Below are 22,625 nucleotides of genomic sequence, written 5' to 3'. Positions count from 1 at the left end.
AAAACAGCATTAAAAGCAATAAAAGTTATCACTCAAAAATGATAGTAGAGGAGAAACTATGTCTTGGCCACTGGTCCAGAACACATACTCTATTCAGAGTTACTCAGCCTTGACATCACTGGTATTTTGGGCCAGATGATTTTTTGATACACCCTCTACCCATTACATGTAACCTTCATCTGTTAGATGCCATAGCACTTCACCCCCGGTTGTGAAGATCAAACATGTCTCCAGACATTGCCACAGATCCCTCCGGGGACAAAAGTCTCCACCTATGAGGAACCACAGGTCTATGAGGACAGAAAAGGATAGTTTATAACAAAGGTTTAGGAAGTCGCCTGGTAGGAAAATAAATTTCTTGTTCTGAAATTTTGGTACCCTAAAGTCTTCCTGAAGAAAACATCTTCCTTGCCCAGTGATTTTAAGAAACTACTCCTGGGAAAATCCCGGACAATGTTCCTATGGAAGGAACTATAATAACTAGGCAGTGTGTAGGTATTTGAAACCCGGGATTACTTTGAAAGATACACATGCCCAGGTCATTATTTTCCACCCCTTATAAGAATCAATAAGCTACCTATCAATCACTTGTTAAGAGCTCTTTTTCCTGAAAACCCATGATAGTAATCTCATCAGGCATGCCTTTTGAACCCTCATCCAAGGCTTTGCTTCAACGCTGTTGGCCGCTCATTCTTAACCTTATAGCAAGGTAGTGTTATCCTATGATGTTGCCCCTAACTCAAGTTTTAATGTGCTTTACCATGAGATACACAACCTCCTTCACCCAGCATGAGCTGTATTGTAATAAATGGTTTTTGGAGGTAAAATAAAAACTTTCCATCTCTTCTGGACTTCTTCCTAATATCCTGCAATTGAGTACTAATAGTTGAGTTTTATAATCCTCAGTTGGTATTTATATGAACAATCTATTACCTGCCATTCAACAAGACATACTTGATCTTAATTTGTGGCAGAAGTCTGGCTCTATAAGACAGAGAAGATTTTCCTGAAAGATGCTCAATATTGAGCCCAACTCACTATGGACAGTTATCGAATATTTCAAACAGAACGCAAAATAGCAGTTCCTCTGGTAATCATGTTGGTAGAACTGCCTCCAAAACTGAGAACAACTTCAAAAAAACAAAATCAAATAGAGAAAATGATTTAGACACCTTTTTGAATTCACTTCAGAGACAAAGTGCTTGGGAGGAGAAAGTTTGACCATGAAAACGTGAACTTTAGTTTTCTGTAGGTGATGGATTGAGGGGTGATCGTTGTTAGCCAATTTCACACTATTCTTTTTTCTTTTTTTTTTTTCATTTACTTATTTTTGAGAGACAGGGTGAGACAGAGTGTAAGCAGGGGAGGAGCAGAGAGAGAGGGAGATACAGAATCTGAAGTAGGCTCCAGGGTCTGAGCTATCAGCACAGAGCCCGACATGGGGCTCATACCCATAAACCTTGAGATCGTGACCTGAGCCCAAGTCGGATGCTCAGCTGATTGAGCCACCAGGTGCCCTGACTTCACACTATTCTGAATTGCTTTCATTTTTCAACAATGACATGCCCATTTTAAAAAGCAGAAAAAGAGCTTTATTATGTTAAAAATTATAAAAAGAAATGTCCAGAGGATGAGTATTTGGCTGAGTGACCCAAAAAGAAGTAATCACAGTTAGGAGAAAAAAAGAAAAAAAAAAAAAACAGAGAAGAGTCAATTAAGAAAGCTAAGAGAAGATTTTCAATGAGAAAGGAGTAGTCAGGCTCCAATGTTGCAGAGAGTCAATGAAGATATAGAGAAATAATATCCCACTGCATTTAGCAATTAGGGGTTCTCTGATGACCTTGGAAAGTTTTCATTCAGGGAGTAAGGAGGAAGTCTAAATATAGCAGCCAAGGAGTTACCCAGAAGAGAGGAAGGAGAGATGAACTTGGGGAGTGGAAGGCTGTGGAGTGGTATACAGGTTAGTGAAAGTTAGTACTGCCTTTGGTGAAAGAGTATGAAATGATCATAGACCCTATGTAGTCTTTGGCCAATGGGAATGAGCACTTGGACTTTGGATCTGACACTCAGACCTCACTTTATAGAAACAGACATACATTTGGGGAATCAAGATGATATTTAAGAAGGAGAGTAAACTTCGATTTACTTGCAGTTGAAGTGCTCAGGAATAATCTTATCCTTCATCAAGTAAAATACTTAAGAAACAGCAGAGTCCCAAGGAAGCCAATGGCTGCCCCATCCATTGGTTCCAGACTACCACAGGACAAATCCTTTTGAATATCCACAATTACTTCAACATTAATATATCAAAAGGAACACATCACCTTAATCCCACACTCACCCTCTTTCGTCCTGAACTTGGATAAAAAGCATCGCCCTCCGCCTAATTTCCGAAGTTAGAAACATCATGGTAATTCCCAATTTCTCCTACCAAATCTTCTTGATCTCGAACTACTTCTCAAATTAGTCTTCTTATTTTCTACCCCCTGCCATTTCCAGATACTAGTTCTGGGTCTCATCATTTCTCACATAAACAACAACAACAAAAAAGATTCCATAACTGGTCATTCTGCCTCCAGTGTCCACTCTGTCATTCTCTTTTCCATATATCTATCCAAGGTCATTCTTACCCAAACCTAAGATCTCATAAAATCCTTTCATTGCTATTGATCACCCACAACAAGATGAAGTAATACTTTAAAGGTAAAGAATAAGGGTCTTTTACTAATTGACCCAATGCTAGCTGCTTTACAAACCTGATTTATCATTCCCTTTCTAACAGTACCTTACATTCTAACTACATGTGGTCACCTTAGTAAATTTCCAGCTGGGTCCTAGCACACAAGATTCCATTTCTTGGAATACTTTCTCTTTCTACCTGGAAAACTCCTACTGACCATTAAATGGGGAGTAAGAATGCCATTTATTCTGTGAAGCTTTGGGTTTCTCAGGAGAAAACACCATGTCTTTTTTATTTCTGCACCACTCATGCCTTACATGGTACCTGAAAACTGGTAGGAGATAAAAAATGGAATGCTTATCCTCCACTCTCAGCCCTTGAAGCAGAGTCAACACAACCACAGAATAACTTCCAGCCAGCTCATAAAAAAGTCATGGACAGTAGATAATGCTTCTCTTAATTCCTAACCCCTCCCTTTTAAAACCATTTGATTATTAAGTTAGTCACTATATTAATAAATAGATGCCTTATAGGCACAACACCAGGGCCTGGGGACCCAATGGTAAAAATATATATATACTTATTTGCTCTAGAGATGCTTAGAATCTGGTGTGATTCTTGTCTGTGCTCAATTTCTTCTCCTTGCCTCTGAACTTGCTAAATATAGCAGCCTACTAACTCATGTCCCACCCTACATTTTGGACATTGGCCCTACTGAACGGCTTTGAGTTTTCCACCTCCTCTGGCTTTGGTGCATTCTAGAATCTTAAGTGAGAACTTTATTTTTAGCCCTGGGACACTGGCAACATAAATTTTTACTCTGATCCTTGCCTGGTGTAGAGGAGGGGGATATCATTTCCTCTACCCTTCTCCCATTCTCTAGTGGGTGATCTGTATTTAGACTGGCAACAGGCAGATAGATCAACAAGAGAAAAACAATAGAAGCTACAAACAGGTGCATTGGGCTTGCGTGTGGGAGCACCCAGAGGTGAGCGGCCCAAAGGGGTGGTGAGAGCTTGCTACTTCCTTAGGCTAATTGAAAGGAAAAGGAGTTTAGTGTTTCTGAGAGAGGGAGGAAAGATCTAGGAAAGAGACCCAGAAAATTATGGTAAACAAGGGTTTTTGTTAGTAGTAAACTTTGTGAAGTGGATTTAGTAGGTGACTTCTCCTTTGGTAAGAGCTGTTAAGAATCCTCTTTACAAATGTAAATTTTCTGTATAAATGTAAATTTCCTTTAGGAAAGGAAAGCTTGTGCCCTGTGTTTAGAGTTTTCCCTGCATCAGCTGGTTCTCAGTGGCCTTTAGCTCCAAATATTCCATATGCCAAAGAGGCGTATTTTGAGGTGGCATATTGTGGTGACCTTCATGGGGGTCCCAGCTTTACCAAACCTGATCCTTCTGAAAAGATTGTGAGAAAAAAGTGGACACCTTAAAGGTTTTCCAGTCCTTTACCTCTCCTATGACTTCCTTTGTTACTCTGGACTGCCTTAGTGTTTTTCTCCGGTTGTTTAAGGGGCCATAAGAATGCAACACTGAGGGTCCTGTGTCCAGACAATAACATTCTCAAGCTGTCCTTTTCAGCTTTGCAAGCAAAAGAGAGACAGAAGCCTGAGAAGGGGGGAATGAGCAGCCGGAGTGAGCTGTCGGATTTACGAAGGTCACGGAGTGTGGTCTGGCTGCCAAATTCTCGGGGTTGTTCCCAAACCCCCACAGTGCTACTGAGCTTTGGCTACAGCATCTACGCCACAGACCGGGATCTCTGGCTCATTCTGTGGAACAGAGCCAGGTTCCTCTGGGTTCTCAGATGCTCCCTGGGTGCTCACCGGCCTCACGAAGTCACATTCTTGCTTGCGGCTTCCTCGTTCACATTTTCTGATCAGAACTAAAAGCTGGGGATAGATTATTACACTTCGAGTCTATGACTCCATCTAGGGAAGATCACCTGATGCCCATCTTTAAAAGCCTCCACACGGCCATGCTGGCAAGACCAAGGGGCAGAGCCAATGAAGCCTCCCACTGTGTCCAATGTCCCTCAAGAAGCATTGTCACAAAAATAACAATAAAATTAATAACGCTATCACCGGGACCGCCCCCCCCGCCAGAGTCACCGAAGTATCCTATATATTTTGCACAAGAAAATTACTGAATAGTCTACATAAGCATATTATTGCAGATTATTAATAATAATAAAGATGAGGGAGCATGAGGCAGGCTGAAGGCAAAGTACAGGCAGGCACACCACGCCCCCAACTCACAGGTGGGGTGTGTGTGATACTCCTCGGACACTCCTGGGGACTCAAGAACAAAGGAAAGAGGTTTAAGTGTCTGCCATGGTGACGTGGGAAACTAAGGCAAATGAAAAATTAAATTCTGTCACTGCCTACAGCCCACTGACAAGTCCTTGAAACCAGAAGAGTGACCTCCCTCTAAGATCTCAGCTGCCTCAATGATGACACTTCGCTGGGGACAAAAGAGAACCTTAGCTTAATATTGTCCCAACCTTGAGGATCCTGTAAATCAGCATCTTTGATCTCAACTGCCCCAAGACATATGCCAGCAATCATGCTCCAAGCTTATGGCCCCCCATATGCATCTGAGGGGTCTCATGACTGAGCTGTTATTAAACAGCAATAAATGGTGTTTCCCTAGCAACAGCTAGTCCCACAAGGTCCTAGAAACCTTGCTTCCAAATTCCTTAGAACCTTACTTTATCCCTGACCCCTTCCCAACCTGAGGGTGTATAATGAGTTAGCCGTCAAGACCCCAGTGCAGCTCTTCCTGCCCATTGGTCTTGTCCCCACTCATCAATAAAGTCACCTTTTTGCACCAAAGATGTCTTCCACAATTCTTTCTTGGGGCGCCCAGGTGGCTCAGTCAGTTGAGTGTCCAACTCTTAGTTTTGGCTCAGGTCATGATCTCGCCCCATGTCAGGCTCTGTGCTGACAGCTCAGAGCCTGAAGCCTGCTTAGGATTCTGTCTCCCTCTTGCTCTGCCCTTCCCCTGCTTGCACTCAGTCTCTCTCTCTCTCAAAAATAAATAAAAATATTAAAAAATTCTTTCTTGGTCATTGGCTCCAGACCCCACAAACCCCCCATAACCCCAAAACGTTATCACTAAACATTTATTATTATTATTATTATTATTATTATTATTTGTCCATCACTATTATAAGAATTCTAAGAATTTCCTATGTATTAACTCATTTAACCCTCCAAGCTATTATTTTTTTATTATTTATTATTTTTCCCTCTGCAGAAAAGAAAAGAAACTGAGGCATAAAGTGTCAGACTTAAGAAAGCCTGGAGCTCCTGATCTATCCTCTCCACTGCATTAATCAACTTCGGCCACACCCAAGATTTGATGGTCAAAATGTTCTTTTTCTCCATCGTATCCTGAACTTTCTCTACAGAGATTCCATGTATGGGTTTCTTGATCTCTCCATTCTTCTCAGTAACTGGAGGGCCTTTACACCTGAAGAGAATATTCAGCTCTAGAAAGTTTTCTTATGCTATCTATGACATTATTTCCATCTCCCCATTCTGAACCATGTGTTAAATCTATTTGATAGAGCACAACTCACCCCAAATCCTTTTTTTATATCAAAAAAAAATTTTTAATGTCTGTTCATTTTTGAGAGAGAGGGAGAGAGAGTGCAAGCAGGGGAGGGACAGAGAGAGAGAGAGAGAGAGAGACAGAATCCAAAGCAGACTCCAGGCTCTGAGCTGTCAACATAGAGCCCGATGCAGGCCTCAAACCTACAAACCACAAGATCATGACCTGAGCCAAAGTCAGACATTTAACCAACTGAGCCACCCAGGCACCCTTGAATTCACCTCAAATCTTACGTAGGATCTGGAAAAAATGCTCTAGTCCTTGACCCTGAGAACATCAGAGCCTCCTTTAGGAATTTTTGGTGATGTGGGTGTTTGGAATCACAAAGATTCTGATTCAAGAGGTTTTGAGGAGAGCCCAGGAATCTAGATTTTTAAAAATCCATAGGTAATTGCAGACCTTAGAAACTGAGAAATGCTGCCTTCTTAATAACAGATAATATGATTTTTCTGTTTCATTTGCCTGTGACAATAATGGATAACTGATGAAGAATTCAGGAATTCTGAATTCTTATCACCAATATCATCAATAAAATGTGAAATATTACCAATAAGATATCACCAATAAAAATGAAAGAGAGATATGGTATACCGCATGTAAGAGCGGAAGAGAGCTCTTTGTGTTCTCCCAAAGTCCTTTCCATTTTATTGACGCTAGGATTGGAGTTTTTCTTAAATTGCATCTACTTGGCCACAGTCTACTCCCCCGTATGTTGTGAGCTGTTTCCTCCAGTTCTGTGTCTCTGTAAATCTGATGATATCTGCTCCCTGTATATCAGGAACGCACTGATTTCTTTGTCTATGCATAGCTCCCTTTCTTCTCTATCATGCTGTTGGGGGGGTTATTCTTTTTCATAACCTTCCATCTCTTCAAGAAGTATTGGGGGACACGGGGCATGTAGATGAGTTGGCTCTGTCCATCCTTGGAGCCCATGCCTCCCTCCACACAATCCAGATCTGACTCTGTGTTATCTCCCACCAAAAAGGGCTTTGTTGATTCAATGCAAGAATGAAGACAAATACATCTTTCCTCGTTATGGAAAGGCTTTGGGGCCAGGAGAAATGACCTGCTCCTTAAGTCAGACCCACCAGCGAGGCTTAGGAAGCTGTTTTCTCTCCCGGTGATGCCCCATCTTTCTTCCTCCCCATTGTACGACTGCCCTCACTCTCTGACGTATGGCATATACTCACACTGCTCGTCCTAAAAGAAGGTTCCAGCTGGATTGGGGCTGGAAAGACCCCTGAATCATGCTGATTATATTCCAGTAGAGAGCCAATTTCAAGATTCACCCTGGCTTACAAGCCGGATACTAAAAACTCTCTTAGCATGACATTTTGATGCTGAGTGGAAGATGCCCGTTTTCAGTGGAACAAGGCAAATGTTGAGAGAAACCCCAGAAAGGACAGTAAAAGCCATAGTTTCCAGGTCCCAGAACCAAAATACGTGAGAGAGAGAGAGAGAGAGAAGAAACTACAGTCTGTGAAGAGATGCTTAAATTCCCGTGGGGGTCTTTTATTCTATAAATCAAGAAAAATAATACAGGTAACTTAAGAGTCATAAAGAGTTTAGTTTCAACTCTCACCTCTGATTCCTCATGCACATGGAGACCTGGGCACCTGACCAATCTGGACACTGCAGAGGTATTGAAAAAATGAGGATCGCCTCTTGTCAGCAGCTTTATTATATGGAACCAGAAAGAAGTATGAACTTCAGACCCGAAGCACAAGGTCTCAGCCTTGGCTGTGCATCTGAATCATACCAATGCCCAGGCTTCCTTCAGATCAGTTACATTAAAATCCTGTGGATGGAGGCGCCTGGGTGGCTCAGTCAGTTAAACAGCTGACTTCAGCTCAGGTCATGATCTCACAGTTTGTGGGTTCGAGCCCCATGTTGGGCTCTGTGTTGACAGCTCAGAGCCTGGAACCTGCTTCAGATTCTGTGCCTCCCTCTCTCTCTGCCCCTCTCCTGCTCACACTCTGTGTGTCTCAAAATTAAGTAAAAACATTGAAAAAACATTTTTAATCCCTGTGGATGAAATCTAGCCATTAACACTCTGAAAGGTCCTTGGATGATTTCAGTGTGCAGCCAAAGTTGCATGGGCCATCCTAAGGTAAATATTGAGAAGAAGTCAACAGTTAAGGTCTGAGAAAAAGGAGAGCAACAGAGGGAAAGATGTGCAGATGGAGATCATCTGTTCAGTTGAATGGGATGGGATGAAATGAACATTAGTGTTCTATGAGCTTCTACTAAGACCCCCGTATTATTGTCCCAGTCTTACCTCTCTGAAGGAACACGGAGAGGTCCATTGGTAATTCATTCATTCTTTCTTCGAGAAACATTTTACTGATACCTATGCTGTGCTCAGCACTGTGAAGGATGGTGGAACCACAGTGATTAATGAGACCTAATCTTGTCTCCCGGAAGTCAACAATGTGGTAGGGAAATATATATAAACAACGAATTATGCCCATCAGGTAAGTCTTCTAATAGAGAAAATTAAAAACAACAATGGGAGCAGTGGGGAGGGAATGATACAATTAAATCTGACTTATGGTTGAGGAGAATTAGAAATGATTCCAAAGGAAAGGAGACAATTGAGCCTATCTTTTATTTATTTATTTTTATTATTAGAATTTTTTAATGTTTATTTATTTTTGAAAGAGGAGAGAGACAGAACATAAGCAAGGGAGGGACAGAGAAGGAGACACAGAATCTGAAGCAGACTCCAGGCTCCAAGCTGTCAGGAGGAGCCCTACATGGGTCTGGAACTCATGAATTGTGAGATCATGACCTGAGCCGAAGTCTGACACTCAACTGACTGAGCCACCCAGGTGCCCCGAGCTGATACTTTAGATACAAGTAGTAGTTTTCTTAACGCCATGGAAAGTGGAACATTCCAGGCAAAGGGACCAGGAAAAAAAAAAAGGAGTAACATCTTTGAAGAGTTTATTTTGCAACTGTGTCAGAATGGTCATGACATAGGATTTGCGGCAAAGGGTAGCAAGAGATAAGATTTAAGAAGTAAGATAGCACTCAATTTTGAAATCTCTTGCATTGAGGAGTTTGTGGGCAATGACAAATCAATTATGGGAAAGTTTTTAAAAGGAGGGTGACAGGATCAGATTGATGCATGTTTAGAAATCTCATTCTATTATAGGATGGAGTTTGAGTAGGGAGATAGATACATGAAGACATGACGATTAAACCAGTTGATAGATACATGAAGACATCAGACATACCAACCAGTTTTGGGGGCTATTATTATTTTTTACAATAGTCCATCTATAAATCTCTACTAAAGCACTGGCCAGATGAATAGAATAAAGATCGACTGACACAGAGGAGATTTCAGAGACATTGTAACTTGAGTGTGAATGAAAGAAGAAAATCGGGTCTTTAAGCATCTAACCTGAGTGAATGGGTGACACCACTAACTGAAATGTGGAATAAAGGAGAAAGAACAGGGCAGGAGATGAGAGGGTGGTTCAGTTTTTACATGAAATTGTCCATTCACCATCCAATCATTGCAAGAAGACCCTGAGCAAACTTGCTCTCTATAAAGTATCTAGAAAAGTAGATCTCTGAGTTGCTCTGGGCTGGACCCGCCAGAGAGCTCCTTGAGAAAGGACCCAGTTACTTTCCATGACAACAGTTGAAAACCGTTGATGATGATTTTGACATAATCAAGACCTCTGTACCAAGACCAGTTTAGGATCAGTCATTAGGGTTTTGTCAAAACCAAAGATGATGAACCCCAAGGGTTTTGGGGTGAGGCAAATAGTGCAGGTCAGAGGGGCACTGGAGCAAATCAGAAATGTTAAGTCCTGGGGCCCCTGGGTGGTGCAGTCGGCTGCGTGCCCAACTCTTGATTTTGGCTCGTGTTGTGGTCTGGCCGTGCGTGGGTTCTAACTCCGCGTCAGGACCCATGCTGACAGCGTTGAACCTGCTTGGCATTCTGTCTCTCCCTCTCTCTCTCTGCCCCTCCCCTGCTTGTGTTCCTGCACTCTTTCTCTCTCAAAAATAAACTTTTTTAAAGAAAGAAATGTTAATTCCTATCAAAAAGAGAAAGCTCTCACTCTGCTCCAAATGGCTGTTCTATGCTTTAATAAAAGATCTGTGTTGTCAGATCTTGGAATGTTATAAAAGAAATTGTATTTTCATGGAAATGAATGCGTATGTAATCTCTTCCATTCTTACATGTTGTCAAGTAACTTATTTTTAAAAAACACTATACTAGCTGATGAAATTCATCCATGACCCCTGGGCTTTAAACCTTCTTGAAAGCTAAAAGTTTATAAAATTGGCTTGTGCCATCACTTTGGGATAACTTTGTGAAAAGGAGGTCCAAAAATTTCTTATACAAGAAGCTCTTTTCATCGGCCTTAAATCTAATTCTTCCAAGTCTCAGGGTCCTTCTCCATACCGTTGCAGGAATTTAGGAACAAGGTCCTATTCAATGTATCCATGCCATTTGTCATTTTATTGAGGTCAGCAGAGCCCCTTCAGCCTTCTTGTTTCTGAACAAATATTACAGATTAGTCTATAAACATAGGACAGTAAGTCAATAGATACAGAAGAGTTTTTACCTAGAATTGAGATTATATTGGGGCCATCTACAATAAGTATAATCTAAACCAGAGCCAGAGAGACAAAGTGTATACCTCAAAGATCACACAATAAGTTTCTCTCGGAATGTGACAGCTTGCTTCCCTGATTCTTCCTCCTCTGTCTCCCACGGGCCTGGGCTGAAAGTTCCTTGTGTCTTTGATTCATCTTTCCGTGGCTGTATCAGTTACAAAGTATCAGTGGCATACTGCCATAGGTAATTATTTCTTACTCCTGTGCCTACAGGTCAGTTAGGGCTCAGCTGCACTCTCCTGGGCTTGGGTTCAGACTCCAGGTTTGGCTCATGTCATTTGGAGTCACTATGCTCCCATTCCGGGGCCCAGTGGCTCCCCGAGGAGCAAGCAAAACCACACAACGCCTTTATAGCCGGGGCTCAGAATTCACATGGTGTCATTTCCAACTACATTCTTCAGGCCAAAGCAAGTCATTTGGCAAAGCCCCACATCTAGGGGGCATCAAATGCACAAGCCTGTAGCGACTGTGGCTTCCACTGGTGAAGGGAGTGTATTGTGCCCAGTGCTGCATCAAGCACTTCATAAATGTCACTAAATGTGATCTTCATGAGAACCCTATGCAGCATGTAAAATCACCTCTGTTTTACAGGTAAAGAAATTGGATTGCAGAGAGATTAAACAAATGGATGGATGCCACACACACTCACTAGTAATTGGCAGAATAAGCCTTTAAAACAGACCATCTCTCCACCCTGCCACCATCCAATGCTGGATCTTTTCTGTCTTCCATGCTCTGAAGTTATTGCCTGTCTTCAGAAGCTCAATGTACTTTTGAGACTTAGAAATGTGGTGGTATCAATAAGTGATCCATGTCTGTGTGTTAGACGGTCATAGTCATGGTCAAACCCTGTAAGGTCAAACTCTTTTGGTTACAAGAACAAAAGGAATAGAGGAGAGAGGCAACCCCTTCCACGGCAGCAACTCCATTCCATATGTTTCCAGACTGAAATTACAACAAAGAATGCAAATGTAACTCTGTGACAAAATAATGGTGTGCAACTATTAGGTGACATGTTAGCTGTCTTACCTTATAGCTTAACCTTCATGTTAGAACCGTAAATAAGAGTGAATCCTTTCCCCCTTGACACACAGTCCCAGAGACCATATAAATAACCAGAACTGATTTAACTCAGGAGTTCAGACAGAGCAGACCAGGGGCCATGACATTAAGTCAAATGTCCTCTCTCTCCTTTGTCCTAACACAGATTCCTAACCAGAAAGGGCAAGACCTGGCAATGACGCTGTCCATGGAGGGGTATGTGATGAATTAGGTCCCGGGTCAGAGATCATTGATCCCTCAGATGTTCTTCCAATAATGAGGGAGCTTGATCTTTCTATCAGCTTTTACTGTGCCCTCAATCTTGATGCTGAGCTTCTAACTTGGTCCGCACTGAAAATTGTCGTTCTGATAATTTTCAGGTTTATGTCTCTTGAGACAGAGGAACTGTCCTAATCTGACAAGACTTTTTCTGGAAATTAGAGACCTGAAATCGAATCTTTTCCATCCTTTCTACAAAGCACAGCCCTAAAAGATTCTTCAAGGACCTGCTGATAGCCATGATTTTTGCTGTCCATCAGCCAAGACTGAACAATCACTGTGTATTAACAGAGGATCCACATTGTCAGTCAAGAGAAATTATATTTTTGTGTAAACACATTTTGAGGTAAACTCTCCCAGCTGGTACTCTGATGCTGAAGGAAATTTAGGAGTACTTTCAGACCCTCAATTAGCCGCCATCAGAGGTCAGTAGAGAAAGAGTCTCAAGCTACATAAGGCTAGGCTTGCCAATATCAGCATCACTTATTTTGGTGTCTACCACTGAGCAGTGTCCCCTCCATGGCTAGTCTGGAGCTCAGGCTAGAGAACCATGGTCAAGTCCAGGAGTCAACCAACGATGACCTGTGGACCAAATTTGGCTCACTGCCTGTTTTTATAAATAAAGTTTTATTGAAACATATGCATGCTCAGTTGTTTATGTGTTGTCTACAGCTGCTTCTGTACTATGACAGCGGAGTCAAGGAGTTGCAACAGAGATCATATGGCCTGCAAAGCCTAAAATATTTACAATCTGGTCCTTTGCAGAAAAAGTTTGCCAATCCTGGGCTAGTCCTTTGGATATCTAAAAAAAAGATATGTCCAGGTCCTTGCACTGAGAATTATCTTCAGCACAGCTCATTGTCTCTCAATTTTTAGGGAAATCCTCTCTCTTATAACTGGAGTAGAAATATTGTGAATTAATGTGTCAAAAGCTTAGATATTATATTGGTTTCAAGATGTATCCACCAATTATATCTTTGTAGTTTATATATGTTTATGTATGGTTATCCTCTTTGACAATCCTTCCATCAAAAGGGGGAGTCTTTGCTCCCTCCTCTTGGATCTGGGCAGGTTTGTAACTCATGTGTATCTGATAGAATCTGATAGAAGTAATGTGTTATGACTTCTGAAGTCACAAATGAGAAAAAGACAGTGCAGTTTCCCTCTTGTTCGCTGGAACATTTATAGTGGTGTCTTAAGTCACCACTTAAGAAGTCTGACAGAGGTTTGATCAAAGACTTTGTCTTGCCTCCACTCTCTGTGCTCCCTGCCCTACCCTATTCTCCCTCCCTCAGGACCTGCGTTGACTGACCTGCTGGACGGAACAAGTGGCACCCAATGTGTCGGCCTGAGTACGAGGGACCTGGTGAAGAACACCGATTGAGGAAGAGAGAGAAAAAAGGTAGCCACCAAAGTTTAAAAGAAATTAAAAAGAGTCGACTGTGCAGGAACCTACCGCATAGCCCACGGCTCAGGTGAGTGATCGGTGATTTTAGGGCAGGAATTAAGCAAATGGTCTAAACAGAGACCCTCAGGGCACAGGGAGTAAAAGTTAAGAAAAAGCAATTATTAGAATTTTTTCAGTTCCTCCATGAAGTCTGTTCTTAAGTGTTTTTCTAAATATAGATAGAGAATAAGGAAAGTGAGTAAAGTAAAGAGATTGCCTAGTTAAGTGTTTTCTTTTTTTAATGTCTCGGACTTGTTTGTAAAACCTCTGTGGGAGGGAATGTTATAGCCTCTGGTGTGTGTGTGTGTGTGTGTGAGTGAATGTGCGACTCGGTCTGGCTTGCCTACTGGGTTCGAATTTGTGGCTCCATGGGTGGCCACTCTTAAAGTCCCCAAATAGCCTACAGAGTCTGAGTGGGCCTGGTCTGTGATACCATGGTGAAAAGCATATGGTCTATGACGGCATTGGAATAGTTTCCGATTGTAAGTCACAACACTGAGTCCGCTACGGCTAAGCTTCACCTAAGCTCCTTCGGGACACGGCCAGACAGGCATCTGATTGGTCTCCTCATTAGAAGAGGCACCCTACTCTTTGTTTGTCTCGGCGACAAGTATTCGGGTGGATAATTGGGCATTATGGGTAGTGCCTTCTCTTATTGGACCCTTATTAATGAGATCATTAGTGTACAAAAAGAAAGTAGCAGGTTCCCTACCCATAGCCATGGGGAGGATGATCTTATTTCCCTAGATAGCGACCTTGAAAGGGAATCAGATAATTCAGTTGTAAGACCCAAAAAGTTAGACTCTAATCTAAAGAAAAGAAAAATAAAGCAAAAGGCTAGGATTATACCCAAATGCTCACGCCCAAGACTAACAGAAAGAGTTTCCAGTGATGAGTTGTCAGATAGTGACAGGGAGGATATTGATAAAAAGGCTGCAAAATACCATAACCCTGATTGGCCACCTCCACATAACCCCCCACCCTCGGCACCTCCTTTAGCTTTGCCCATCATAGATCCCAAAAAGGATCTAAATAGATAAAATAGAGCAATTGCAAGAGCAGATAAAATTAGAAGAAGAACAGCAAGAGTTGATATCACTATTAGAAAAATGTAAGGTTGGCAAAAGGGAGTCTACCATCGAGCCTCACAGCAAATGCCCAAACCCCCAAGACGAGGGGTGGCTCTCAAAAATCTTCCGGCTGCTGGCCCCCTAATAGACATCGCAGACCCTGAGGCATTTCCAGTTACTGAGACCACCGACGCCCAGGGACAGGCATGGAGACACCATTCAGGTTTTGACTTTAAAGTCATTAAGGAGCTTAAGACTGCTGTAGCACAATATGGGGATACTGCGCCGTATACTATGGCGATCGTGGAATCAGTGGCTGAGAATTGGCTCACCCCTGGTGATTGGTATACCCTTGCTCGAGCCTCCTTATCTTGGGGGGGATTATTTGTTGTGGAATTCAAAATATATTGAATTCTGTAAGGAGACTGCTCGACGTAATGCACAGGCAAATAATGGCTGGAACTTGGATATGTTGACAGGGGAAGGAAATTATGCCAGCAGTGATATGCAGATGCAATATGATGCTGGCTTGTTTGCTCAAGTACAAGCGGCTGGGACTAGAGCCTGGAGAAAGTTACCAGTCAGAGGGGACCTCAGTTCCTCCTTAACTAACGTTAAACAAGATCCCGATGAGCCTTTCGCCGACTTTGTCCATTGGCTTCTTACGGCAGCGGGGCTTATTCTTGGTAATGCTGATGCTAGCACCAAATTTGTAAAACAACTTGCATACAAAAATGCAAATTCCACATGTCAGGTGGCCATTAGACCCTATTGAAAAAAGACAGATCTCTCTGGTTATATTAGATTGTGTTCTGATATCGGCGTGTCTTATCAACAAGGATTGACAATGGCCGCAGCCCTGCAAGGATTCACTGTAAAAGAACTTTTAGGCCACCAAGGCAAGGAAAAATGTTTTAGGTGTGGCGAGGAAGGACACTTTGCCAGGGATTGTAAATCTAACTCATGGACCACTGATCAAAACCTCCCTCATAGAGTCTGTCCCCGATGTCGTAAGGGTTGACATTGGGCTAAGGATTGTAAGTCCAAGATAGACTCCCAGGGTAACCCATTACCACCCCTGCAGGGAAACGGGAAATGGGGCCAGCCCCAGGCCCCCAAACCCAAACAGGTTTTTGGGGCAATCAAGTTTGTTCCCACAAACAATCCGTTTCAAACCTCTGCAAGCTACATCATTCACTCATTTTAAATTTTTTAACTTTGGATAAGGAAGGACGCTCAGCTGCTTAACGTCTCTGGCACAATGAGATGCAAAGAACTTTTGCTACCGTGCTTTGGAGAGACCCCTTGGATAATAAGTGGTATGGTCCTGACCCACTCTTGATCTGGGGACGAGGAGCAGTGTGCATCTACTCACAACAAGCAGATGCAGCCAGATGGTTGCCGGAGAGACTAGTAAAGCAAATTGATCATAACACTCAGTCTTCCAGGGAGAAAAAAATCTCCTTGAGAAATATCTTTGTCTTTTCTTTTAGGGACCATGTTTGGGAAACGGTGGCACCTTCTCTGGATGTTTGGAGAAATAAGATTAAGAAGCTTCAGGAAGACCTGGAGAAGAGGAGGAAGGAGCTCATCGACAGTCCTTTCCTCAGTGGATTTCATGGACTTCTATCCTACCTCCTCCCACTTTTAGGACCTAGGTTTATTGATCTTGCTGTCCTTGGGCCCTGTTCTATTCAATAAGGTCATGGCATTTCTAAAGCAGCAAATAGATGTTATCAAGATGCAGCCTACCCAGGTCCATTATCACAAGCTCGATATGGCTGATCTGGAGGCCAATGAAGAGCTATATTATGGCAAGAGGCGCGGGCTTGTTAGCCAATAATGGGTAAGAGAGGCCTTACCATCCTATCAACCTAAGACAGGCTACTCAGACACAGGCTTCTGGGTGTGCCCATGACAGGTAAGAAGGATTGGCAGGCCTATCCTAAGACAGGCACAGTCCTTTCCTTGCCTATACTATCATATTCTGGAAGTAGCTCTTTTTTGAAAAGATAAAAAAGGGGGACCTGTGGGGAGCTGCCAGAAGAACAAAGATCAGCCGCCTGCAGGCAGGGAAGTGTCGGCCCCTCAGGCACTGTGCTAAAACTTCAATTTGGTTCCTCCTTCACCCTAGCCTTTATCACTTGACCCTGTTTCTTAGCAACCGACCTAAGTCAGCTGCCTTGCTTCCTGCCTTCTACCCTTTATAAGATGTGTGTGTTCTCTTAATAAACGAGGCTTGATCAGAAAAGAAAAAAAAAAGAAGTCTGACCACCTTGAGGCCACCATACTGTGAGGAAGCTCAGGCCACTTGGGGAGGTGAAAAAAAATGAAGCCTTGTGCACTGTGGGTGAGAACATAAATTGGTGCAGCCACTATGGGAAACAGTGTGGAGGTACCTCAAAAAATTCAAAATAGAACTACCACTTGACCTGGGAATTCCACTTCTGGGTATGCATCTGAAGGAAATGAAATCACCATCTCAAAAAATATATTTGCAACCCATGTTTATCACAATGTTACCTGCAATTAGCCAAGATAGGAAGACAATCCAAGAGTCCATCAATAGATAAATAGGTAAAGAAAACTGGGTGTACAGACACACACACACAGTCCTTTATTCAGTCATAACAAAGAAGGAAACCCTGTCCTTTCCAACTGCATGGATGGACCTTGAGGGTATTAAGCTAAGTGAAATACGCTAAACAGAGAAAGACAAATGCTGCACCATCTCTTATTTGCGGAATCTAAAAAAACAAACTCATAAAATCAGAGAGCAGACCAGTGGTTGTCAGGGGCAGGATGCAGGAGTGGGAAGTGGGTGAAGGCATTCAGAGTATAAGCTTCCAGTTTTCAGATGGATACATTCTGGGAATCCAGTGTCCAGCATGGTGATTACAAGTAACAGTATCTACTGCATATTTGAAAGTTACTAAAAGAGTACATCTTAAATGTTATCACCACACACACACACACACACACACACACACACACACACACAACTTGTAACTATGTGAGGAAATGAATGTGTTAACTGATGTTATTACTGTAATCATTTTGCAACATATACAAATATCAAATCATTATATTGTTTACCTTAAACTTACACCATGTTATATATTAATTATATCTCAGTAAAGCTGGGGAGAAAAATAAAAGAAAGAATGACTCAATGTGTCGAATCAGAAGCCCAGAGGGTCAAGGCAAAGGCCATGACAATAATTCTCAAGGTCGAACACTGAGCCCTAGTCAAGGAGCAGACGTTTGCCTGGCTGGATGTCAGAATAGCTATGGACTAGTGACTGACATATTGTATCTCTTTCTCTCACACATCTTTTTGAACTGCAGTGGCAATTGTAGTGATTTTATCTTCAAATCACCATTGTATAGTAGTTGTGTGAAGAAACAGATGACTTGTCTAAGTCTTTTTTTTTTAAGAGAAAGAAAATAAGTAGGGGAGAGAGACAGAGAGATAGATAGAATCTTAAAAAGACTCTGTGCTCTGCCCAGATCCTGACACAGGGCTCGATCCAACAACCCTGGGATCATGACCTGAGCTCAAACCAAGTGACCTGGCCATTCAACTGACTGAACCACCCAGGCACCCCTCTAAGCCTAGATTGAAAGAAGCATACTCAAGGGGCCCCATCAAAAAGCCTCACCCACACCTGGACATGAGTTAGATAATGGAATCCTGAAATCTGATGCCAAGTCTTATCTGACAGAATCAGCATCCAGTCACGTGGGGGAGCCAACTTTGCAATAAAACACAGCACGTTAGGAAAAAGAACAAGAATACTTTAAAGGGGGGGGGTTGAGAAAAATTATGGGAAAGTACATAATCATGGAGATCAGATCCCAATGATGATGTAAAATGGAGATGAGCGAGGTACGTTAGACACCCCCCCCACCCCCGTAATCCAGCAAACGTAAAGACACGTTTTTCTTGCCCACTGCGACACCACTTCATGTTGAAAATAGTAGCAGACAATTTTCCCTACTGCCTGAGGACTCACCGAAGACTCACCTCACCACCCCACCTCACTTGTATCCCAGGCCTAGGTTGATCGATGAATGAGTGGCCCAGATGCCACGTTTGCATTCACTTTTTTAAAATGACTAGAACATGGAAATTGTTAGTGGTGCTACATCATGAGCTAAAGCACAATATTTGGCCCACCAGCTGGACGGCCTTGTCACAGTCTGCCAGGCTCAGCCTCACTCTGATCTCAGATTCAGTAGCACAATAACAGACGCCATGGAAGGAAAGAAATTGCCAGCTTGCCAAGTCTAACCCAAGCCTGGGTCTCGCTGAAAAGGCTCGTACAGATTCCTTTTCTAACAAGAATGCTCCTACACCCAAGTAGTGTCTCCTGTGGTTGACTAGCTGTGGTGGGTAGATACATTTGTTAGTTTTACTTCTGCAAACCCACAAGAGAAAAGACCAAGCCCTTGAGGAGAGAAATAAGGGCAGAGATCAAGATTCGGACCCAATTAGCAGCCAGGTCACGGCTAGAATTAGTTCCTGTTGTGTCTAGACCATGCTGCTTTCAGTCGTCATTTCAAGATTGGAGGTGATGAAACCCTGAGAAATTAAAGCATCTTCAGTTCCGAGCCCGTGTTGGGTTCCATCTTGCCAACCCCGTTTCTCCCCACGTCATGTAAAGCTGCTGGGACTAAATGGGACATAGGAGCAGGAATAGGATAATAATAGCAAAGAGGAAGCAGGATGCAGAGGGACATTTGTGGCCACTCTAAGTAACGAGACGATACCAGAGAACCCATTAGTTCCAGCAGAATCTTTGCCAATCCCATTGGCCGCCATGAGCCTGCTTCCCCAGGAGAGCCGTAAGTGTCTGGCTTGCTGCTCTGAGCACAGGCAGAGTCCTAAAAACCCAGGGGGACTGGGAACTGGAAAATCCAATTGTTAATGATGATCACAATGAATTATGTGTGTCTGCTAAGGAGTGACAATTCTCTGAAACCTTAACGCCTTGTCGTTTGCGCACCTGAGTCACAGGATGCTGTGAGCCCCACATGCAGCGTTACTGAAGATCAAATTCTACATTTCGGGTTCCAGCCTCCCAGGGGAGGCCGGCCAACTCAGAAAACGTCAATGCAGATGCACACGTGGTCTGATTCAGTGGAAACACATCCTATGGATGCTGCAAAGTTAAGTAACACAACCCTGCCGGCAGGGCAGAGGACACAGAAACAAAGGCTGGGGAAGCTTTAAGCTAAGATGTTAAATAACCCAGGGAATTCATGGAGGAGAAGAAAATGGAGATGTGGAAAGGAGAAGCTCAGGAGGAAGAGAACAGGGCGCTCAGCCGGTTAAGCGTCTCAGGTCATGATCTCACAGTGCGTGACGTCTGAGCCCCACATTGGGCTCTGTGTTGACAGCGCAGAACCTGCTTTGGGTTCTCTCTCCTCTCTCTCTCTCTCTCTCTCTCTCTCTCTCTCTCTCTGCCCCTCCCCTGCCCATACTCTTTCTCTCTTTCTCTCTTTCTCTCAAAATAAAAATAAAAATAAATTAAAAAACAAGAAGGAAGGAAACCGCTAAGGGAAACAAAAGCAGTTTTTAATAAAGAAATAATGGAAATAAGAAAACCTCTATTTTCCAGGGCCCCTGGGTGGCTCCATTGGTTAAGCATCCGACTCTTGATTTTGGCTCAGGTCATGATCTCATAGTTTATGGGTTCGAGTCCTGCACTGGGCTCTGTGCTGACACCGCGGAGCCTGCTTGGGATTGTCCCTCTCTGCCCTTCCCCTGAGTGACCTCTCTCTCTCTCTCTCTCTCTCTCTCTCTCTCTCTCAGAAAATAAACATTAAAACATTAAAAAAAAGAAAGAAAATCTCTATTTTCCAAAACTACTGTTTTTTTTAATCATGTAGTGTTATGATTATTTGTTTATATCTCTTATCTTGTCTCAAATTCAAGACAGGAAAACTGGCCAAAATGCTAGAACAGCTCTCACAGCATTAGCAAGGTTCTTGGGGTGGATGTTTAATAAGTTGAATGTGGAGAAGGGAAAGACGGCAGAGGCAAACCAGCCTGAGAGCTTACGGCTGAATGCTCAAAGTTCCTCTTCAGTATTTAAACAGCCTCTGTCTCCGTCTCAGTCATTTTCTGTCACCCAAGTTAAGAGCCTTGGAAGCATCTGTAACTTCTCCTTCTTCCTTCACCCAAGTCTCCATCCCTTTCCCACTGACTCTGCTTCCCAAAGTTACCCATGTGCATCACTTCCTTCCCACCTCCGGCATCTCTGGCCTGACTGTACTATGGCTTTGAAAGGCCAAGTGCTTGGGCTGCCAGGACAATCACAGCCAAAAGGCAAAATAAATTGCATCATTTATTTTTAAGTGATGGGTTGATTAATTATTAAAATGATTATTCTTTTCAATCACTTTAAAAAACTGGGGGGCCCCTGGGTGGCTCAGTCGGTTAAGCGTCCGACTCTTGGTTTCAGCTCAGGTCATGATCTCATGGTTCGGGAGTTCCAGCCCAGCTTTGGGCTTCATGCTGATAGTGAGGAGCCTGCTTGGGACTCACCCTCTGCCTCTGTCTCTGCCCCTCCCTTGCTCACTCTCTCTGTCTCTCTTGAAATATATAAATAAACTTAAAAAATTTTTTTTGCTTAGAAATGCCTTTATTTTATGAAGCTACAGATCACTGTGTGAAGGCTTTTTATTTTTTTTAAAACCACTTATAAAAAAGATGTTGACAATTTTTAGAGAAAGAAAAGGCTGTAAGTGTTCCTCATTAAGTCAGAGTTGCACCCAGATTATATTTATAATATATATCTGTATATTTATCACTCAGAGAGAAAAGATGTTGGACAGCAAAGCAAGGGCTGCAGCAGTTAGATCTCTGATACTTGAGCGTTTCTCACAAATCCTGTCTGTCGGCAGAAGGGGCTACCCAGAACCATCCTTGCTTGAAATTCTGTGCTGACTCCCTATCACCTACAGGGCAAAGTCCAAGGCCAGGTGTGCCCTTGTTAGTGGACACCATCAGGGCTCGGCCCATATCCCTTGACTCCCTTCCGATATTTCTGGTTACCTCTCCCCCTACCTCCCCCAGCTTCCGTAAGCTTTGCATCAAAGGGCCCATACCTTAGACTCGCTCTAGAACCTTCAAGAATGGAGCCTCTGCACCCAAACACAGAGAATCAAAAGCCAAGGCAGCCCACGACTCACTGAACGAAGAGCAAGAAAACCCAGCTCCCTTTGCTTCAAATAAGGACCAACTGTGAGGCGTAACTTACACTCCAGAGTTTCCCTGCAGATCAAGTTGAGGCGAGGGCTTTGCCTAAAACCACATCTTTCCTGGGTATATTATTTATCCATGGATGCATCACAAATTCCCTCCAAAATTACTCGCTTAAAACAAAGAGCATTTGTTACCTCGCCAGTATCTGAGGGTCAGGAATCTGGGAGCAGCTCACCTGGCTGTAGCATGCTGTCAGCTGGGGACACAGTCATCTGATGGGGAGGGAGAGTCTGCTCCAAGATCATTCACATGGCTGTTGGCAGGAGGCTTCGGTTTCTTGCCAGATGGGCCTCTCTGTAGGGCTGCTCACACTACGCAGCAGCTGTCTTCTCTCAAAGCAAATGACCTAAGAGAAGGAGAGAGCTAGCGAGTGAGCAAGAGAGCACCGACCCAGAACCTAATCTCTGAAGGGACATGTCATCCCTTCTGCTCTGTGCTTTCGGTCACACAGACCCGTCGGGATAAGGTGGGACAGGACAGCAAAAAAGGATATCAAGCAGTGAGGATGATGGGGGTGCCCTTGGACACTAACGATCAGGTGGGCCTCCTGTCTTCTCCACCCTGCTCCTCCCTTCTCTAATTAGAT

At 43.2% G+C, this 22,625-nt stretch overlaps 1 long non-coding RNA gene across 1 annotated transcript in view; it reads right to left on the bottom strand.

Annotated features, from left to right (window-relative positions):
* The window catches only part of LOC115300085, a 40,239-nt gene that overhangs the window by 16,583 nt on the left and 1,031 nt on the right, over window positions 1-22,625 (bottom strand). Inside the window, exon 2 of the long non-coding RNA XR_003912492.1 lies at window positions 22,215-22,385. This is a non-coding gene — a long non-coding RNA (uncharacterized LOC115300085). The remainder of the gene's footprint in view (window positions 1-22,214; window positions 22,386-22,625) is intronic.

The sequence above is a fragment of the Suricata suricatta genome, chromosome 8 (assembly GCF_006229205.1).
Source record: "Suricata suricatta isolate VVHF042 chromosome 8, meerkat_22Aug2017_6uvM2_HiC, whole genome shotgun sequence".
Taxonomy (NCBI): domain Eukaryota; kingdom Metazoa; phylum Chordata; class Mammalia; order Carnivora; family Herpestidae; genus Suricata; species Suricata suricatta.
The sequence above is the reverse complement of the archived record's forward strand: the minus strand, read 5'-3'. Positions and strand labels throughout refer to the sequence as shown.